We start from the raw sequence: 20,723 nt of genomic DNA, 5'->3' as shown, positions 1-20,723 counted from the left end.
GTATAATATATATATATCAGTATAAAAATTAATTAATTGTTTTATACAAATTATTTTATAATAATATTAAATCGTAATATATAGATGAATAATGATATAATTATATTAAGACATAATTTGTGTGTGTCTCATTTTTTAAGAATTGAAAAATATCATAAATTAATTAATTCGTTAATGAAATCAAAGAATAAAAAAATATATTCTAAAAGACATTAATGCTATGTCGTCAAAAAGAATGGAAAAGAATGAATTTGTTCAATAATCTAACCAAAGGTCATAATAATCTAACTATAGGATATAGTAATTGCATATAATTTTGCATCGTAGCAATCAAAGGCAGAAAGTTAACCAGTATTATTTAGCGTTTCTAAAATACAATGTATAATATACATTTTAGATTTAACTCGCTTAATGCATTGTATAATCTATGGGACGCACATGAATGTATTCGTGATTACATTGTATTATTTACCGCGCATGCAATATTACACGTATTATTGTAGGACTGATATGCAAGCTATTTGCAGATATTTAAAATACGTTTAAAATGATAAACTGAAAACATAAGAATACGACACTACGGAACATTTAAAGAAGGTGGCGAGCCACGTCGTTGAAATTTCTCTCTTCATTCGTTTTCATTGCCCGACACTTGACCGCGTCGGCATGCTGTATACTCATATTTCTCATACTTACTGGTGACATGTAGACACACTCAATTTTAGTGCGAATATATCTATAAATATAACTGCGGGAATAATATCAAGAATACGTACGAATTCATGTTTCTTTTTATATGTTCATGGAAAGATCAATATTTCTTCCAAGTTGCATCTATATTTATAAATCATCGCCTTTCTGATAAAGTCTGGATCCGTTTCTTCAGAATTGTATTTAGCTAATGAAACAGATGTTTCTAAACAGAGTTTTTTTTAATTGTTTTTTTACATGTATTCTAAGCTCAAAAATAATTAAGCAAATCCAACCAAAGATTTCGTTGTGTTTTTAAAATTAGCGTGCATTTGTTAAATTATGAGAATTATCGTATAATACTCACATAATTTCATATCTAAATCATATAATTATTATATAATTAATTATCATTGGAAAATGTATAAAAATATAATTGATAAATTATATTTTTTCAATAATAATAGCATCATAAATGTAGGTACTATAATATATTAAAGAAATTTGTATTAGAATATATTTCATAAAAAATAAATATGAAAGTAAGAGATATTTCAAAAGTGCTATTACCGTTTACTACTTACTAATAATAATACCGTAAACTACTTACTAATAATAATAATTTTACGTGTAACATATAATAAATACTGTTAGCATAAATACAGCAACTTAAAATGATTGTAAAACTATTAAAACGCAACCATTACAATTTCTGAAAATTCCTATATTTCTATAAAACAATTTAGTCCACACACATTTAATCTAAGTAATATTTTAAGAAATTTTTATCGCGACTAGTTCTTTTTAAATTCTTTTATCTTTTCATTAAAGACAAAATTTCAAAAGAGACTTATACAAAACGGATTTTTTTGAAAAGCAAACATGTATTATGTGTGTGGAGATTCTATAAATTCCTAAAACTATAAATATACTTTAAAAGATCATCTCTTTTTCACTGGTGAGTGATTCTGCTTTTAGATTTGAATATGTGCAATTGGTCTGAAGGTTCTTTTATAATAATAAAAATAAATTGACGGATAAAAGAGATTCTAGGCCATTTTTTTCCAATTTTTTTTTATCAAATAGTTATGAATAATATTCCCTTTATAACATAGTAGTAAAAAAAACTTAAAATTTTATCAAAAATACTTAATATTTACCAGAAAATATACGTATCTGAGATAATAGCAGTTTAACATGTTTCACTTGCCCTGTACAGATATAAGCGCAATTTTAAATATAATTTAAAAAAATCATTGTACTCTTGAACGAATCTAATTAGAAAATCATAAATAAGTATTTCAGTCATTAATATTGATACGATTAAGTGTCATTCCAATTTCGAGGAATTTTTAAAAAAAGACTAATGTATGTTACATATTGATAATTTTACAAAAAAGAAAACTAGTTGACTTATAGTGAATTCGATTGAAACACTCAGTACATACTGATATACATTAAAGCCGTTGTATACAAATTGACGTAAAGATGTGTATTTAATATAAATATATAGGAACCGGTTAAATTATGAAATCCTCTATATTGTACTGTAAGATAAAATGTGTATTTTATAATTCACAATATTTGCATTGCATTTCTACATTCAGATTAAAATACAATTTACAACGATTTTATAATAATATGCCCGTATGCACTCTCTCTCTCTCTCTCTCTCTCTCTCTCTCTCTCTCTCTCTCTCCTCTTCTCTTTTCTTTCTCTGCTCTCTCTCTAATGCGTCTAACCGAATTTTTGCAGTAACTAATTTAATAACACTAATGTGTGTCACTCAAATAATGAAGAGAGTCTAAATTGATAAAGAAAAAAGACTGACAACGCATAATTGTAATAAATAAATAATTTTTTACTTTATAAACTTAAGACAAGTTTAATTTTTATTTTTAAGCTTGTAAAAATTCTTCTTTTCATCTTTTCATATGTAGAGACAAAATCGGAGAATTATGTCAATCCTTTTCTAATAAGCTTATCTCTAATTAGGCCAATCGAACAACTGAATATCATAAATGAATTTAAACTATTATTTGCTGCGAATACCATTGTGAGTATAACAATCAATCGCAGTGTGATCTGATGGCGTTAAATTGCATTACCGAGCTGTCGTAGAAACGCAGATTTGGTCAATGCAAAAGTGAAATTAGTCGGGAAAATATCCGTAGCGATTGAATTTGTGTCCGGCGAGAAGCGCTCAATAAAAATAACTTTCGATTCGCGATACGGTTAAAATTAAACGTCTCAAGGTTTCATTTAAATCATATTCTACAGTTTGTCGAAGCGCTGCATTTAGAGTATGCACGTAGGTATCGAGCGATATGTTTTTCTATCAAGGTCGAAAGAAATATCATTAAACGAATCATTTACAAATTATATCGCGGGAGAGATTGCATTGTCGGAAGACTTTGGCTCATCAACGAGAGGAGTCTGAACGTATGTATGTACGTGTCAAAAAGCCTTCTCATTCTACGTAAGAATATTTAAAATAAATGAAAGGAGAAATTTTTGATATTATAACGACGAGGATTAAACCGCTCGAGTAAAGTCTAGGATCTGAGCGGATATCGATTATTTTAATGTCTTACGACCCCTACGGCGAGTTTACTTAGTTGTGAATATGCCGCTAACTTTACCTTACACTGTTAGTCCTTATAAATTTAATAAGATAGAGACATGAAAGCATTCGTCATAATTTTTAATATCTACAGAATAATAATCGACGCAATTTTGAAAAAAATGTATAAGTTTATATAAAACAAGCTCGATCCTTAAAAATATTATCTTCCTATTGTCCTTTGCTTTTCTTTCAACTGCAAATTCTTGAAATAATGGCCTGTTACTATTACTTGTAACTCCCTAACTCCTTCTACAGCGGATGATTTATGGAAATCATACGTTTCTCAAACGTTTAACGTTGCAAAGTAAATCAATCCTGACGTTCAATTTCAATCCTGGCATTCAATTTCAAGATGCCATTATTTATAAGTTACGTAAAAGTGTGTAATAATTTCTTTACAACTTAACATTGCAAATGACGTAATTTAAATAAGAAAGGAGATAAACATAATGAATTTTACACATTTATATTTAGTATCTATATATCAACAAAATTTAATCATATCTTTTTGCTATGTAAATTCTCACCTCATCGAGTCAACTCATTCTATTCTGGCAACACTTCTAATATATTCATAAAAATCCCCGAAACTAGAAAATATCTAAAAATCAGTCAGGGATCAATCACGTTGAGACATGTTTTCTTGTCTACCCATTTCTCCAGTCGCGCTCTCATCTCCCTTGTCCTTCTTGTCCTTCACTTTTCCGATCCCTCGGCAGACTTGTCCGACTACCGAGGTCGAAACCAAAACCATATCGAACGACCAAAGCGTCGAGTTCCCTCCCCCGTAGCGTCGGTGCGATGCGTTCCCTGGGCTACATCGCGGGCTCCGCAGTCTTTAGTTTATTCATGTGACGTAATAGGATAAAAACCGTCGCTACGAGCTGAGTGCCTAGATGAGATTACAGCCGTACTGTTACACCCGGTAACGCGAATCCGATGTAATCGCCCCTTCCTTTGATTTTTCTGTTCAGTTCTCCCGATAACACGCGAGAGGTGGCTCCGCTCGGAATCCATCCCGGTGTACTTATACCATCACTCCTTCATCACCTCCCCTTTCATCGTCTCCCTTCTACCTTTTTCATTTCACTCGCATACTAATGCTTTATCGCCTTTTTCTTCTGAATACGATTTTCTAAGTACGAGTATCGGACACGGCTAATCCTGTGATTGAGCTGTGAAACACCGAAGCGGAAACATTCACGCATAAAACACTTTTGACACATTCCTTCAAGCGCTATATATATGTATTTAGTCGAACGAGGAAAAGAGAATAGTAACCATCGATAATATTAAAAATGTACATTTAAAAAAAAATAAAAATTTGCGTTTTAAAAGGATCGCCATCAATTAATCAAGATGATTTAATTTATTCATCTGAAAATAGATTTCATTAGCTTATAATTAATCATCGCTGTAAGTCACTCGTTTATTTAAAATCTTCTTTTAAATTTTTATACAAATAAAAACAGTCAGATATACTATTTTTTACAGCTATATTTTGAGATCAATCTAAAATGCCCGATCTCCAATAAATATGTTATAATCTTCAAAAGCTGTACGAACATTAAAGCAGCTAATATTATCTTGAGATCAATTCAAAGAGGAAGAAAATAAGATTGTAATTTTCAAATATTGTAAACTTTTTCACAGACGATTCGCTGACAAAATGGCAACAATCGATCGGTGATTACTGGTCATTCGGGTGTACATTTATTGTGATACCGCGCAAGCGCATACGAGCGGATGTTCGCGGTTAAAAGAAGGTATCGATGAAGGTCGGTCGTTAATTGTCTATCGCTATTAATTGTCTATGAGCATCAGGCGTGGTTTTCACCTACAGTGTTAATTATCTATGATAATTAATACAGGAATCCATTACGTATTCATCGGCTTGATGGTAATTATTCACGCTTCGTTGGATGTTACTTTGCATGTTTTCTGGTTGACGAACCTTTCATCCGGGTGGCGTATTAATGATCCGGCTTAATAAACGCAGCTACTCTTTTTACACGTCATTAATCTTTTAATTTTGCCACTCGCCGCAATGCAGTCGAACTTTGATATCAAACACATTTGGATGCTGCGTATGCATTATTCATTGCGCGACCATGTCGTGGTGGCAGGTGAGCGATGCTCGCTTTATAACGACCTAATTTTTCTTATCGTTGTACAAAAAAAATGATTATACGTTCAAGAAAGTCCTACACACAAACACACACACACACACACACACATACACACATGCTGTACAATTCTACTCTTTTCTACCAGAAGATAAAAAAGAATACGTAATAAGAACATATAAAAGAAATTTTTTAAATAATTTGTTATCATAATTTATTAAAAAATAATTTCTTAGAAAATTTCCTATTTAGTTTTCAATTTTTTTATTCGCTTATATATTCTAATATGTATCTTTTCATAAACAAAATTATTTTTTAATATTTTATTTCGATATGTATTAGACTTTCTTAATTTAGAACTCCTGATTTGAACTCTATCAATACGATCTCACATTGACCAAGTCCAATATATGTGAAGCTCGTACTAACTTTATCCACAGGTTAACAATTCAATTACTAAGGAATATGAGTTACTAATAAAATTCGATTAAACTAAGGTAGGCCTATATTACAACTATGCTTCAAGTCATAAACCTTCAGTTTAAAATAGTAAATCATATTATCAATAAAAAAAAGAGAAAACGAAGAATTTACTTTGCTTAATATATGATAACATTATGTAAAAGCATATAAAAGATGTTCTTCTTTCACATTGACTCTTATTTCAACTTTTCTCGTTGTCTCTCTCTCTCTCTCTCTCTCTCTCTCTCTCTCTCTTCCTCTCACTCTCTCTAATTTATTAAAAGAAAAATATGTGAAAAAATCAAGATGAAAATTAATAATGGCAATCTTAATATCATTATTTGATACCAACATTATTATCTAGAAAATTACTATCAAATTAATAAATATATCGATATTACATCAATTTAGGTTGCATATTGATGTTAATATCAAAATTATCTAGATACTTAGTCTCTGCTAATAATAACGAATATGAAAAATAATTACAGATTTCTAAAGTAGCGCTTTAGTGCATTCACATATAAGCAATAATTAATTTTATTAATTTTACTTTAAAACTTAAATAAAAATAGAAAGAGAAAGAGAGAGAGAGAGAGAGAGAGAGAGAGAGAAAAGGAGAAAGAGAAATGGTCTTAATTTACTAATATTAGACTTGAAAAAGTCTTTTATTCTTTATATTCTAAAACAAAGATACATTATATAATGATTCACTTAAAAAAATGAGAAATTACACTTTCCAAACGTTATTATTTTGTTTTATATAAATATTTAAAGAAACATTGGATTTGCATGACTAAATTGTTAATTGCACGCTACCAATTTCTCTTAAAAATTGCGCGGAAAAGGCAGCGACAAGCGATAAACATCGCGTGAAGAGCCGCGGCCAGTAGCGATTATCGATTGGTCCTCTATATTCGGCATGTCATTATCAATTAACCATTGAAAGTAAAAGCTCTTTTGCCACTGGAGTAGTATGTTGCACATCACAAAATTACTAGACACTACAGCTACTTTTTAATTGTGTATTTTTGTTTATTTGAAAAAATGTTGATCTTTCGATAGAACTTAACAGATTGATCTATGTATTCGTTTTCACAATATCTATTTAATTAATGCTACTTTGAAAATGCATAATTTTATTTGACAGAATTATCATACCATATAAAATTTATAATAAAATATGCTAATTTTCAAAACAAATCTTTACAAGTTCTTTTTTCAATCTATTTAACAATTTTCATTCTATTTAACAAAGTATATCAAAATTGTTGAAAAGTACAAATTTTATGACCTCTTATATTTTACTATAATTTATTGTACATTATATTTTAACATAAAATTCAATTCTTTCCAATACTAACACGGACGACAGGGAAATAATAAATGTTACTATTTTCACTTAATATTATCTTTAAAAAAAAAAAAAAAGAAAAATGGAAAAGGAGAGATTGTATTCTCGCTGGGCTAATTTTCTGAAGAAATCTTGATAAGTGGTGACGAGACCACTGCGCCTCTCATCAAAATCTGAAAAGCGACATATGTGTAGCGTCGTGACAAGCGATTGTTCGTGCACGACACGGCGGTAGTAAGGCGACAATTAACGTCAGAAGTGCTTCACGGGGCGGGTTTGAACTATTTTATGTGCGGGAGGATGGCTCGCTGCTGGAGGAGCGGAGGGACGCTCGTAGCCGTGCATTACGGCGTATACGTGCCACGGCTCCCCGCTCGGCCACAAGATTGCATAATCGATATGCGGCCTACACCTGTGCCTCTCCACGAGTACGCACCTGTGTACGAACAAGAAAAAAAAAAATGAAACAATGTTTGCGTGCGTGCATGCATGTATGTATGTATACGTGTGCCGTGCTCGAAAAAGATTATTCGTGGATATATTCGCCGCCGCTGGAATATTTGTGTCATGCGGCCTGCCGAAAACTAAACTGACTCACTTGATAAATAGTCATGCGAATCATTACGCAAAATGATTTTCAAATAGATCGCCAAATTTGAATTCTTAACAAAAGTATCGAGTAAGTAAATAGTATTAGTTACAGTTTCTGAGTTATGCGTTTGAAAATAAAAGATTTTCGTAAATTGCAGAGATAAAAGTGGATAACAAAACTATATTTTTGGTTTAATTTATAAAGTAAACTTTGTTTAAATGGAGATTTAATTTGAGGCATAGTTATCTAAATGTGTGTACGTGTATGTGTGGGTGTATGCTTCTCGTGTTGAATATTAAAAAGTTGTAAAAAAAATTGCAAAAATCAAATTCGATTACATTTTCAAAAAAGAGGAACTCATTTTCAGCTAAAAATATATCTGCAGAAAGAGAGAGAGAGAGAGAGAAAGAGACAGATAGATAGATAGATAGGTAAAATTGCTCTAAGATAAGCCCTCTAAGAACAGAATTGAACAGAGTAAGTTATACAGAGAATTTAAACAAGTTACACAGAGATTTAAACAAATTTTGACATAAATATATCTAGATTAATAATTAATAATTAGCACGCATGTATTCAAATTATTATTACAAGAAAGAGTCATTATTACATCTTCCGTTTAGATAGAAATAATAGAGAAAAAATTTGAACATACAAAAAGTAACAGCGCAGAAGTATTATCAGTCAATGCAAAGAGCTACAGACAATATTTACACGCGAAGAGAAAATTCGAGTTCTAAAAGAAATTATTAGATTAAGAGTTCTGAAGAATTATTGTATAGAATTTTTTTAAAGAGTTAGAGAGAGACAGAGAGAGAGAGAGAATTTATCAAATCAAGAGTAAAAGCTCCTTTTAGTCTCTTCTCTGAAATTATATTTCATATCCGCGAATAATATATCTAATCGCTTTGCTAAAATAAATTCACGACGTCTCAACCTTACAAATTTGGATACTTTATCATATATGTATAGTGTCCGATAGCTGTTACATATATTATTCGGTTCATTTTGAATCATAAAAGATTAAATTTCTAGTGACAGATATGAACGCTAGGGGAGAAATTAAAAGAAAGCGGCAGCATGGGAAACATGGCTCTGCTGACAGTGCATTGCTCGTCTACATCTACAAAATACTCCAAAGTACCGAGACACGTTGACGCCGGTCGAGTACGTCGATCATGGTCGTCCGCAATAGTGAGGGTAAAGTAGGTGGATAAGAGTAGTAGCAATGAAATCGATGCATTCGCGCTGGATACCAATTGTTGTGCAGATATATGAGCAGATATACCTGGCCTCTTTAAAATTATGGAACGCCGCGAGGTACCACCCATTATATATATAAATCAACTTATTGTAATCAAGATTATAAACAATTAAATCTATGCATTTAAAATAATTGTAATGATTATGACAAAAATTAATTTTCTTTAATTTAAAAAGAATCCTTTAGTGTTTATATTTATCACAATGCAATGAATAGCACGATCAATTAATCGAAACCATTTTGACAAACAGTAGAAAGATTCTGCTTCGGTATACAAGTACTCTAGTCGAGACCTTGTTATAAAAGCTCATCACGGATTTTTGTAAACCTCTAATTATTTTTAATAATCAATTAGTAATAATTAATTATTACTTATCAAATAATTGTCTAGTACAAGTAAATCAGTTCAGGTTGGAATAATTATTTAAAGTTTGAACAATTACAAATTATTTCTATTATCGAACATTTCGTAGGTTTTCTTTTGAAATAAATAATCTCTAATATATTAAAATTGTTCAAAAATTATGAAAGGAGTTAGACAGCTAGCCCCATCACTACACGAAGACAGTTCATCGTTTCACGATCGTTTCACCTACGTTTTGCCGAATGTGTATTTCATTCTCTCTCTCTCTCTCTCTCTCTCTCTCTCTCTCTCTCTCTCTCTCTCTCTCTCTCTTTTAGTCGTAGAAGACCCGCGGACGATCCCGCACACGGGACGCTGGGGACACATAACACCCCCGGTTACATCCAATCACTCCTGATTTATATTTACTACTCACTTGGCCCCCTTATTTATTACGTTTCATGGAGACGCGTAGAACGAAAATGTTAATTTGCGCAATTGAAAATTATGGCGTACTACTATGGGTAAAGACACTCTTCGAAAATGTAATTCTAACAGAAAAGAGCACTATATATAAAAGAAGATAAAAGAAAGCTAGTTCCACGAATATCTCTTGAGGGGAGATCCGAGATTCTACGTTTTGACATACTAGTTTTTTGTACTGCTATATCAGATCAATTTTCGACTTCTCATTCCTATTGTTATCATTAGTGAGAATTTAAAAAGAGCTATTGGAAAACTTAAAATAGTTATAAAATAACAACGTCAAACAGCTTTTTCATCTCACTGGATTGAGATACACAAGAGATTTGTCATTTTTTAATTAAATTTTATATTAAGTAAAGCTAAAAAATTAGTCTTTCAAAAAAAGACTGCTTTAATCTTATATTTTTATTTTTCATAATTTGTTCCCAATTTTATTCTGCAGACGCGCCCGCGTTGTGTGTGTATGTGACAAATCTTTTGCATTAACTTAAGAAAGAGGAAAGCACTGCGAAAAAAATCTATTCATTATAATATTCGGTTATAAAAATATTATTAATAAATAAGATTTAAATATAAGACATTTTATTTTTAATTCCGTATTCCATATTTATTCTCAAATCATCCAATCTTCCAATTTCAATACTATTGATTTTAAATATATAAATACAAATATATAATATACAAATAAGCCTAAATGATCAGCTGCTGCAATTCGTTTTCAAATAGTTTCATACTTAGCTTTGAAACAAATAATATGCTCATTTGAATCGAATGTAGTTCCATTTTCGAATTCCCTATAATAGTGTCCACACAAATGCCACGCAAAACCTTGCGATATAGCTCGATATAGGGTTTGTGATATGTCTTGTGCCATGCGGCTTTTACACAGGTAAATCTATGTAGACCTTGCCTTCCACCTATAAATAAACCTACACACGCGTATACAAGTGCATGTAAACCGCCGTTCTGGACACCACGAGGGTCTTCTTGTCGTGTAACAGTGAAACGTGGGTGGTTAGATAGACGAACGACACTTCCGCCTTGTCTCACGAAGTTTCCGTTGCATCGATTTTATCGTTCCCTACTTTATGAAGATTATGGTGTAGTTCAAACACGATAGAATACTAAAATTCAATCGCGCATTTCGATTAAAAAAGAAGAAATTCAATTTTTATTTCACTTAAAAGTGACTATCGAGCAATTATTAAAAATATATCATAGTTTTTTTATTGTCGGCATTTATAATAATTTTGAACATTATGAGAAACAAACGAGTACTTGTGTTGAATATATCAGATTTTTCATATAAATGTAAAGAAATGTTTTTGCACGAATTAATCTTCTTTCAAATTTACAGAGATAAAAGTTATAGCATTGTTGTTAAATTCGTGTGTGTATGATGTAGTAAATGACAGATAATATAATCATACACTTGACAAAAATCTCAATTTATGCGTGATAAAAGGATGGAATAACAAAAACGTGCCAAATTGGCAGTTTGTGATTCTGTTGTATCGATGAAATGAGATACCTTTCGCAATGCGCACCCCGATTGCGTAAAATAGTTATCAAACTTTCTCATGTATGACTTCGCTAACGATTTGTTTCATTTTAATGAACCAATAATTGTTTCTCACAATGGTATATTGCGTTTTCGGTTACTCAATAGCTAGCAATCATAACTTTCAACAAAAAACAAATTACATGAAATAACATGTCGTACAATGTAGAAATTTACTTGTCGCGAATTTATTAGTTATCATACATGCATATCGACTAATTACATAATCATTACAAATGGCAGTAAAAAAAATAGACGTCAAATATTTTGCGACTCTAGGAAAGTGTAAAAAATGTTGACGCTATTGAATTTTTTCAATAATCTTGCGAAATTTTCAATTATTAAATTGTTGTGTATTATATCGGAAATAAATAGATTCTATTCCTTTGTGTAAACGAGCATTTATTTTTTTTCTATTTAATTTGTATTCTTTTAGCGGTAGAGATAAAGTTTTACAAACAGTATCGTTTGTATTTATTTAATATTTAAAGTCAGATAACTACAATCGTTGTGGTTAAACGGATAGCACACAATGATAAAATTGATAATTACTAAGTACGCGTTAAGGCTATAGAGTATTTTGACTCGATTGTTGGCAATCTTTAATGTTCGCTAATGACAAATTATTCGACATATCAAGTTTAATCTTGTACGCGACATAGTTGCATTAAAATATATCTTGCTATAGGAAAGAAAAATCAGATCAATATACATACCGTATCTTATATACAGTATATATTTTCCATATACATAAAAGTTCATTTCGTTTGTGCAAACGCGAATGGATCAAGAAATAGTGATCCGGCAAATAATACTGCATGAGCCAACATGTGCACGAATCGGCTGCCAAAGCCGCTTCGGTTAGTTTGTTATTCAGGGAACGTCTTCGATTGCATGCTGCAAGACAGATCGATTGAATGTCCCTCTTCAAAAATTGATTGTACGTTTTATACGATGTGCCGGCAATAGAGGTAACCTCGCATAGGGCATAAACTATACTTTGACGATGGTATATCAGGTCCGATAAAGTGATAACACTGTCATTACCGAGCGAAATTTTCAATAGGAAACAAAGGAATTACCTTAAAAACGTGATATACTTTCAATTCGTCGAGACAAGCAAAAGTTAAAAAAAAGAAGGATAATCGTAATGTTTTCACGTCAATTGCTACAATTTCAAATAGCTGCATACATCTGTTCTTTCTGCGCAAGTTATAATCTTATTGCGCGTTTTGCCGAAGAAGGCCATCGCGACTCAAAATGCAGAATATTCAGAAAAAAAGGTCTCTCATGAAAGATTTTGAAAATTATGTGCCATGGCACATAAAAACACTTAAGCAGTAAGGAAATCAAAGTGTTGCATTGGCTTTAAAATTATGGTCTTACGGTTTTTACTGTAATTGGCCAATTCGCTTATTGCTTAAGTTTTCTGTGTGCCATGATCTTCATAGCATTTTTTCAGTACGTACTTATATCGAATAAAAAACAAATTCGTAACACATACGTTTGATGTTCGATTTATTTTGATATAATGCATTTTGTTTATATAATATATACAAGGTGTTAGTTAAGTACGTTGCCATACTCAACAGAGCGAGTTTTTGGCTTATTTCAAGTAAAAAGGTCCATATAAACGTGTGTCCTAAACGGCTTAGTTTTTTCGAAATACAGGTGAATGTTCACGACAAAGTGACAAAGTCAAAGCCTCCTAGGTCAGCAGACTTAAATCCTTTGGATTATTTCCTTTCGGTGACATCTGAAATCATTGGTTTATACCACCCCAATTGAGAATGAGAATGATTTGAGGAATCGAATAGTTGCTTCACGCGAGGTAACACACCTGATATCTTTGAGCGTGTACGTCAATCTTTGAGGAGAAGGCTCGATGGATGTATCATGGCGCAAGGTAGACATTTTCAACAATTCATCTAATTGTTTTATTTCATTGGAAGAACTGAAGTCTGTTTTTCTGTTTTTTTTTTTTTTACTAGTTTTTGACTAGTTCAAGCTGTATTTCTTTCAAATAAACAGATTATTACTACACGTTTAAATTTTTTTCGTTCGGAAACTAAGCCGTTTAGGACACACCGTTTATATGGACTTTTTTACTTGAAATAAACCAAAGAATCGCTCTGTCGAGTATGGCAACGTACTTAACTAACACCCTGTACATTAGATTTATGATGTAACTAGATTGCTCTAATTTATTTAAATATAAAAATGTAATAGACATTTGTACATACACTCTACACATAAAGTACACGTGTATCAGGAACACGTGCAAACGCGGCTATAAAAGATAAGCAATTCTGCGGTGTGTGCGTTCGAACACGGCGCGGCAGTATACGTGACTGAATTCCTAAATGGGAGAATTACGAAGTTCGGATAGAGTTCAGATGGGGAATGGTCCGTGTTTGTACCGCGCCGTTACGATCATCTCACCCACGAATCGAAGGGTATCCGGTACACGTACGTGTCCCATCCTTTAACCTATGTACGACACGACATGACACGACACGACACACGCTGGTCACACACGTGTAGCGCTTCTTGGATAAGAACACTGCCCTCGATATATTTTATAGCGTGTTAAGCATAGTCGAATGTGCGTGCGAACGTACGAATGATGTGTACGCGTACGTAATCGATTTCAGTCCAATAAACAGTTTCAATTTATATGTAGATTGTAAGAACAACAGTAATATCAACGTTGAGGTCTGTATTTTGTTGATCGTTTATCTGATATATTCGAATATCAAGGATGTAAAACATTTGCCAGTTAAATGCACAAATTTCAGCCGAAAATCAGGAAATTGCGTTAAGCTCTTTAGGCCCAAGCGATAGATTTTGCTTTCCTCCTCATCGCTCGTCTGTCTGACCTAATCGCGAACGGATCGCGAGACTATTCCATCGTAAATTTAGCACTCGTTAAGTTTCGTCCCTTCGGTATATTGTATTCGAAGGTACACGCGCGCATACACATTACACTGGGCCACGTTTAATCACGAAGGAAAGAGAGAGGAAAAGAGAAACGGAGATAGAACGAGAACTCAGGAAGGAAGGAAGGAAGGAAGGAAGGAAGGGTACATGGAAGGGAAGAGAACCCACGGAGGGTGCCCCGATAAGTATTATTGTAATTATACACTTAGGTTTATTTCCTGCGAACGCGCACTCATGGGGGTTGATGGCATTATATACCACGGCACCCTAATAAAAATAATAATAAGAGCGTTAAACCGCGGAGAGAATGGTATGGGAATAATGTTCACCTTTCCGTGTGCGGCCAACCCATGGTCGTCGTTGTGCGTGTACAGGTTGTTGCGGTATATATGCGCGTGTTGTAGAATCCCCGTTTACAGGGAGACACAACGATCAGAGTTGCGTTCGTACGTGTACACGCATCGTTTGTCATTGCTCGATACTGACGATAGATTCTATTTGATTCCTCGAAAAGAGAGAGTAATGATGACCAATCCGAATTTTCCCTTGAAGATTGACTCGAAATTGTCTGAAAAATAGTTCGAGTTCTGCAACATTTGGCAGCTCGATGTAGAATGGCAAGGCAAGGCACCGCGCGTGCCACAAAGTCTCTTTCACTCGTTAGGCAGAATGTCTACGAGTGGTGTTATACCGGTTATACATTTTACGTTTACGCTAGAGAAACAATCACGGGACACTCATAGGGAGCACCCCTCGTCAAAATCAAGAGTCTATTATTATGACCATATGTTTACGCCACGATTGTATCTTGACAGAGAGGGACGAACGTGTTGGGGTGAAGGGGCACGGTGGTGCACCTGCTCGAACACAACAGCATGTGGATAAGAGTGCGTGGTGCGTGGGTAGAGCAAACACCCACGACGAATATGTGTCATTCTGTAAACAGGATGGCACACCACGTTGCTTTATTGCCGATTATTTCGTATTTGGAATATTTCTCTTATGTTCCATCCGCACGCAAAAATTCGATTACCTTTATTCGCGTGAATCTTGTTACTTAGTGTCAGTAAATTATAATACTAGGGAGTTTTTATACAATAATGCGTGAATCCGATAACGGTAAACGTCAAAGTCGTCACGTTATCCTTTTCTTAATTAAGTTGTTAAGAAGAAGACGTGATCTTAGCGTTCATCATGTCTGGATAAACGGTATTGTATAAACTCCTTATTTTTTGGATTTTATATATATATATATATATTCCCCTTATTATAGGAAACCGTATGATTCGTATTTTTCAAATAACAAATAAACGTAATTGTTAAACATTTCAATTTCAAATGTGCTTGTAACTATTCTATTAACTTATTAATCCTTTTACGTTTTTTTTTTAAATTTTAAATTTCGATCGTTGAACTTTAAGCTCTCTTTGCCTACTGAACAATTCTGACAAGTAGTTAAAGAAAACGACTGAAGAAAATGATAACGGCGAATGAAAAGAAATCTCCGTTAGTAATTTAAATTGGAAAATTGTGATATAATAAAAAATCTTGGCTTTTCATTACATCAAACCTTCTCAGGCAAAATCTCTCGAGCAAAGACTCGACAGAGACTCGTAAAGAGTATCAAATAGAATCCTTTAGAAATCTAATATACTTATGTTCCCTCACTTCTCGATGATATCATAAAAAAAAAAAAAGGTTCCGAGTTAAGCATTCGAGTTAGACGGTCGGATATACCGCGTCGGTTTAAATTAACATCATTGGCGGATAACTGAAATCGACCGCGAAATATCCTACTACGCTGCGGGCCTCGTGCGGCACGATTCCTCCTCCCTAGGAGAAACGATGGTCTTAATAAAATTATCGTCAGGCCGAGTTTCGAGGACAAATCGACGTTTCAATTTTCTTAATGCGCTCATCTCCCCAATGGGGATATGCCCACCGAACCCGGCATGGGTAGGAAGGATATGGTCCTGACGGTAGGTCGTAAGGATCAGGGCTGGATTATCGACTATGTACCACGAGAGGGCGTAAAGTCCAAGCCTTAAAAACCTCCGGATCTCGAAACACATTATCTTTACGCTCGAAAAGTCCCGAATGTTTGAAAAATCAAGATGGAGAGTAGTTCGTTTAAACTTGATAACTATTTATTGTTATTCATTTGGCTAAATATTATGAATTTAAGGGAACAGTGTCTAAAATTTTCTTAATGAAACGTATGTGAAACGAGAATACAAACGCACAGATACAGGACAAAAATTTGTCCTTAAAAAATGATAAAAAATGAAAATCTGGTTTTAAGGAGATTTTTTTTTTTTTTTTTTAAATAAATGTACAATATCGACGTGTCGCGTGAATCGCTAATTTTAGGATCTATCTCTCGAGAGTTGCACTTGTAAAGAAATATACGTAATGCCTCTCGAATCGCTGTACTGCAACGGGTATCGTGAAATTTAACAAGAGAGATGGCCGCGCTCGAGTGTCAGCGACACGTGTCGCCACGTGCCACCACGTGACCGACCTGCTACGCGCTATTTACTCTCATCCTTCCTTAAGTGCATTACTACTATTCCAATTATAGGGGTGGTAAATTAACATGTCACAGTATTCCACCTCGACGGACCCTTTCGCTGTCCGTGTTCCCTGATGTTCGACGCGTAACGTAGTTGCGGATTTGATTTGTCATAATAGATTATCCGATCGCGAGCCTGTCCTTCGTGTTCGACGAAGAATTTAAACCCCACCGTATTTTAAACTCGCTTGAAATAATAAATTTCAATAGTAAAGTTACAATAATTATCAGCGAAATGGTAATTATATTAACAGCACAAATGTTTAATGGAAATCCGTTTTCCATTCTGCTTAATTTTCGGCAGGTACCTCGCTTGCGAGTGGTAGGTATATTAAAAATTACATTAAATTAATGTAACAAATATGTTTCTTTCTTCGTTATGCGTTATATTTGTAATATAAACACAACGTAAATTAAATTGAATTTAAAAAGCGCCAATTAGTAATATATTCGAAAATTGCTTATGACAAATTGATTTGTTTTATACTCATGACAACATATATATCATTCCAGCTTATAACTTTATTTAATGTAACTGCTATAGAGATCACTACAGTTTCAGTTTTAAGTATGAAACGGCAATCAGAGATGAATTTTATATATCCTTTATTTAATGACCATGTATTTTATTTTATACGTATGTAATGATTAACGCCGGTAAAATGAGATCGGTACCGGATCCCTTCTACCCCCACAGTGTTTTCCCGTAAAACACTAATTGCATATTTTAAATCGCAATCGTACCGCCGCAGAACTCTATTATGCGTAAATATAAAATTTTATCCATATTTTCCGATTATTCGTGCGTCACCTAGCATTAAATATGTAAATCAATTACTTATCATTTACATTTTTTATTCGTAATGATTTTATCAAATATCCAGTTGTATTAACATACGTGATGATGCAGTAAAAGGTAATGTATTTTCGATCAGAGTGCACTTTTAACATTTCATATTTTAATAAATAAAAAAAAATAACTTTTATGCTAAATGTCATATTTCTCGTTGCAATGGAATACATTATATTACAATCAGTTACATTTACTTGTGAGACTACAATGCATAAAAGCATTAATTAATTAAAAAATACACTCTTGGCTGCATCAATTACGATATTTATGTGAATCTAATTAAAAAATATGAAAGCAGATTAAACATATGACATTTCTCGCAAGCAATATAAAGGATCAGAAAGTAGCAAAGGATCCATGCACATTTAAAGGTTTAACGGAGAAATATTACTCGTTGAAATTGACAAAAAGAAGAGAAAACATGAGAAGAGCTTTACGAAAATGAAGAAAATAATCAAGCAAAAATGCAAGACGCGCATGTATGTATAAACGGATAATATAGTCCTAATGAGAGAAAGTTAAAGAATTTATAACTAAGACAATAAAGATTTAATGGACGTGAACAAATACAGATCTAAGGTAGATCCTGCAAAGAGTAAAATTTATGCAAAAAAAAAAATGAAAGGACGAGAATTAAAATACAGTAAAGTACAACAAAGGAGAGCAAGAGAGGAGTGAAATGGACGGGCGGTATCCTAAGTGCAAATCAGTGAAAGCATAAATCGACAGGCAGATCCAGAGGAGGAAGGTGGTCCCAGCGAACGGTACTCTAAATAGAAGAGCGATGGAGACATGATTGCAAAGAGGGAGGACCGAGGGAACAAGGGAGACAAGAGAAAGAGAGAGAGAGAGGAGAGAGAGAGAGAGAGAGAGAGAGAGAGAGAGAGAGATGAACGGTCGAATTTCGTCCGGGAGTGGCGTAGCTCGTTTGAGGGGAGCGTGAATGGGTGCGCGGGAGTCGATCTGGGAGAAGCCTCCATTAGATGATGTCTACCGTCGCCATATATGCGGCATATTATTGCGGACGTGTGTTAACTAGACGGAACGTCCGTACGCAATTATGTTCCGACGATCGTTGCGCGTAACATCGTCCCTAAGTTAATTCATACGAAATGCTGCAATTCTTATCTACCTAAATTTAAAATTCTAAATGACATTAATCCAGGAAGTAATGATAAATTCTCAGAACTGAACTTATTTTTCAAGTAAAAAGGTTACAAAGTTAAGAAAGTTAGCCAAACTGGATCACAAAGCTATATCTCTAGATATATACTATTGCATTGTATATAATTGAAATAATTATATATATATATTTTTTTTTTTTACTCTTATCATAAATAAAATGTAAATAAAAAATAATCACAATCAAACATTTTAAAACTTGATTAAATTTTTGGATTATATTCTTATATCGCCGAACCATACTTAACAATGCACTGTTACGTTATACAATATTCTACACATTATTTTAATGCCAGACAATTTAAAATATTTCATACTCTCATACATAATAATTTCAAATAATTATATTTAATTCTACAAATAGTATACGTGAGTATTAAACAATCACATAATTTCTTTTTAATTATATGTTACGTTGTATGTTATGTTTAATTATATGTTTAATTATATGTGAAAGGATATAAGGGATTATGATTATTTCTCTGTGTCTAATTATTTCATATAATATTAAATGAAAAAAAAAAAATATATATATATATATGTAGATCTTGATTGTCACTTATTTGAATAGCTAGTAAAGTAACACATAAGCAAGACCGATTTAAAAAATACTTTTCTTTTATTCAAAGAAGCTACGCGTTATTTTATATCTTACCTTGATTAAATCGACATTTCACAATATACTGCAATAACATGATAATCCGCGTAATTTCTTTGGAGAAAATGCTATTCTTTTATTTCACAGCATATTTGTAGAAGATCAGTAATTTGATAAACTTGATACGCAAAATGGATACATAAAATACTAATATACAGATTTGAACGAAGCTTACAAATGCATCCTATCGATTTCCTGCTTACACATTTGTTTCCTCTTTATTTTCATCCCTGTTCAGCGAATCGTTCATAATTTCTACGTTACCGAAAGTGTTATCCTTTCCGTCTGGGAAAGCAACACCCGCGTTTGACGAGTGGCACTTATGATAGATGAAGAATGATTACGCAAGAATATATATCACTTGATCATATTTAGCAACAATCGAGCATGAGATCTCGGAATTTCGCGTGTGCGATGTTTCTGTGACAAATAAATAGGAAACTTGTAATCTTATTTTATAATTCTTTTCATTACAGAGATTTTTCCAGATAAAAAGTTGACTGAATCTATTCTAAGCACAATACAAAAATTTTCGAAAGTCAGATATTTTAGTCTCCATGCAAACTCTATTTCTTTAGTTTAGCTGATTAACCGACGTTGTAATTTTAAAATGTCTAAAGATAAAATATCAAACGTAAATATAATTCACTCTATACTAATATTTCAACTTTTAAAACTGCTAAAATTGTGAAAGCAAAAAGTAATACAATCTCTATAATGGCGAAAATTCTCACGTTCGTTGAAGCGAGAATATAATGCTGCAAATTAGCGAATTCCGCGACAATATGCAACGGCGTATCAATTTTTGATCACACGCGGCATTTAACAGCAGCGTGCAATAATATCGTTTTCGCGAAAATGTCCGATCATTATTACGTTATCGATAGAGATGACTTTTGATTGCCCTTGTCGAGTAATAATTATCCCTTTGTGTCGCAAATAAAAGAAACTTACATTGAAAATACGGATGCGAATTTCTAATATTAGAAGAATAATTATATTTTATTATATATA

The 20,723-nt window shown here is 32.9% G+C and overlaps 1 protein-coding gene across 1 annotated transcript in view; it reads left to right on the top strand.

Annotated features, from left to right (window-relative positions):
• LOC108756113 (inhibitory POU protein) overlaps positions 1–20,723 on the top strand; it is a 45,437-nt gene that overhangs the window by 1,114 nt on the left and 23,600 nt on the right. The gene's annotated exons all lie outside the window — the stretch shown is intronic.

Source organism: Trachymyrmex septentrionalis, unplaced genomic scaffold, assembly GCF_001594115.1.
Source record: "Trachymyrmex septentrionalis isolate Tsep2-gDNA-1 unplaced genomic scaffold, Tsep1.0 scaffold95, whole genome shotgun sequence".
NCBI classification, from domain to species: Eukaryota; Metazoa; Arthropoda; class Insecta; order Hymenoptera; family Formicidae; genus Trachymyrmex; species Trachymyrmex septentrionalis.
This window is presented reverse-complemented; position numbering and strand designations above follow the sequence as displayed.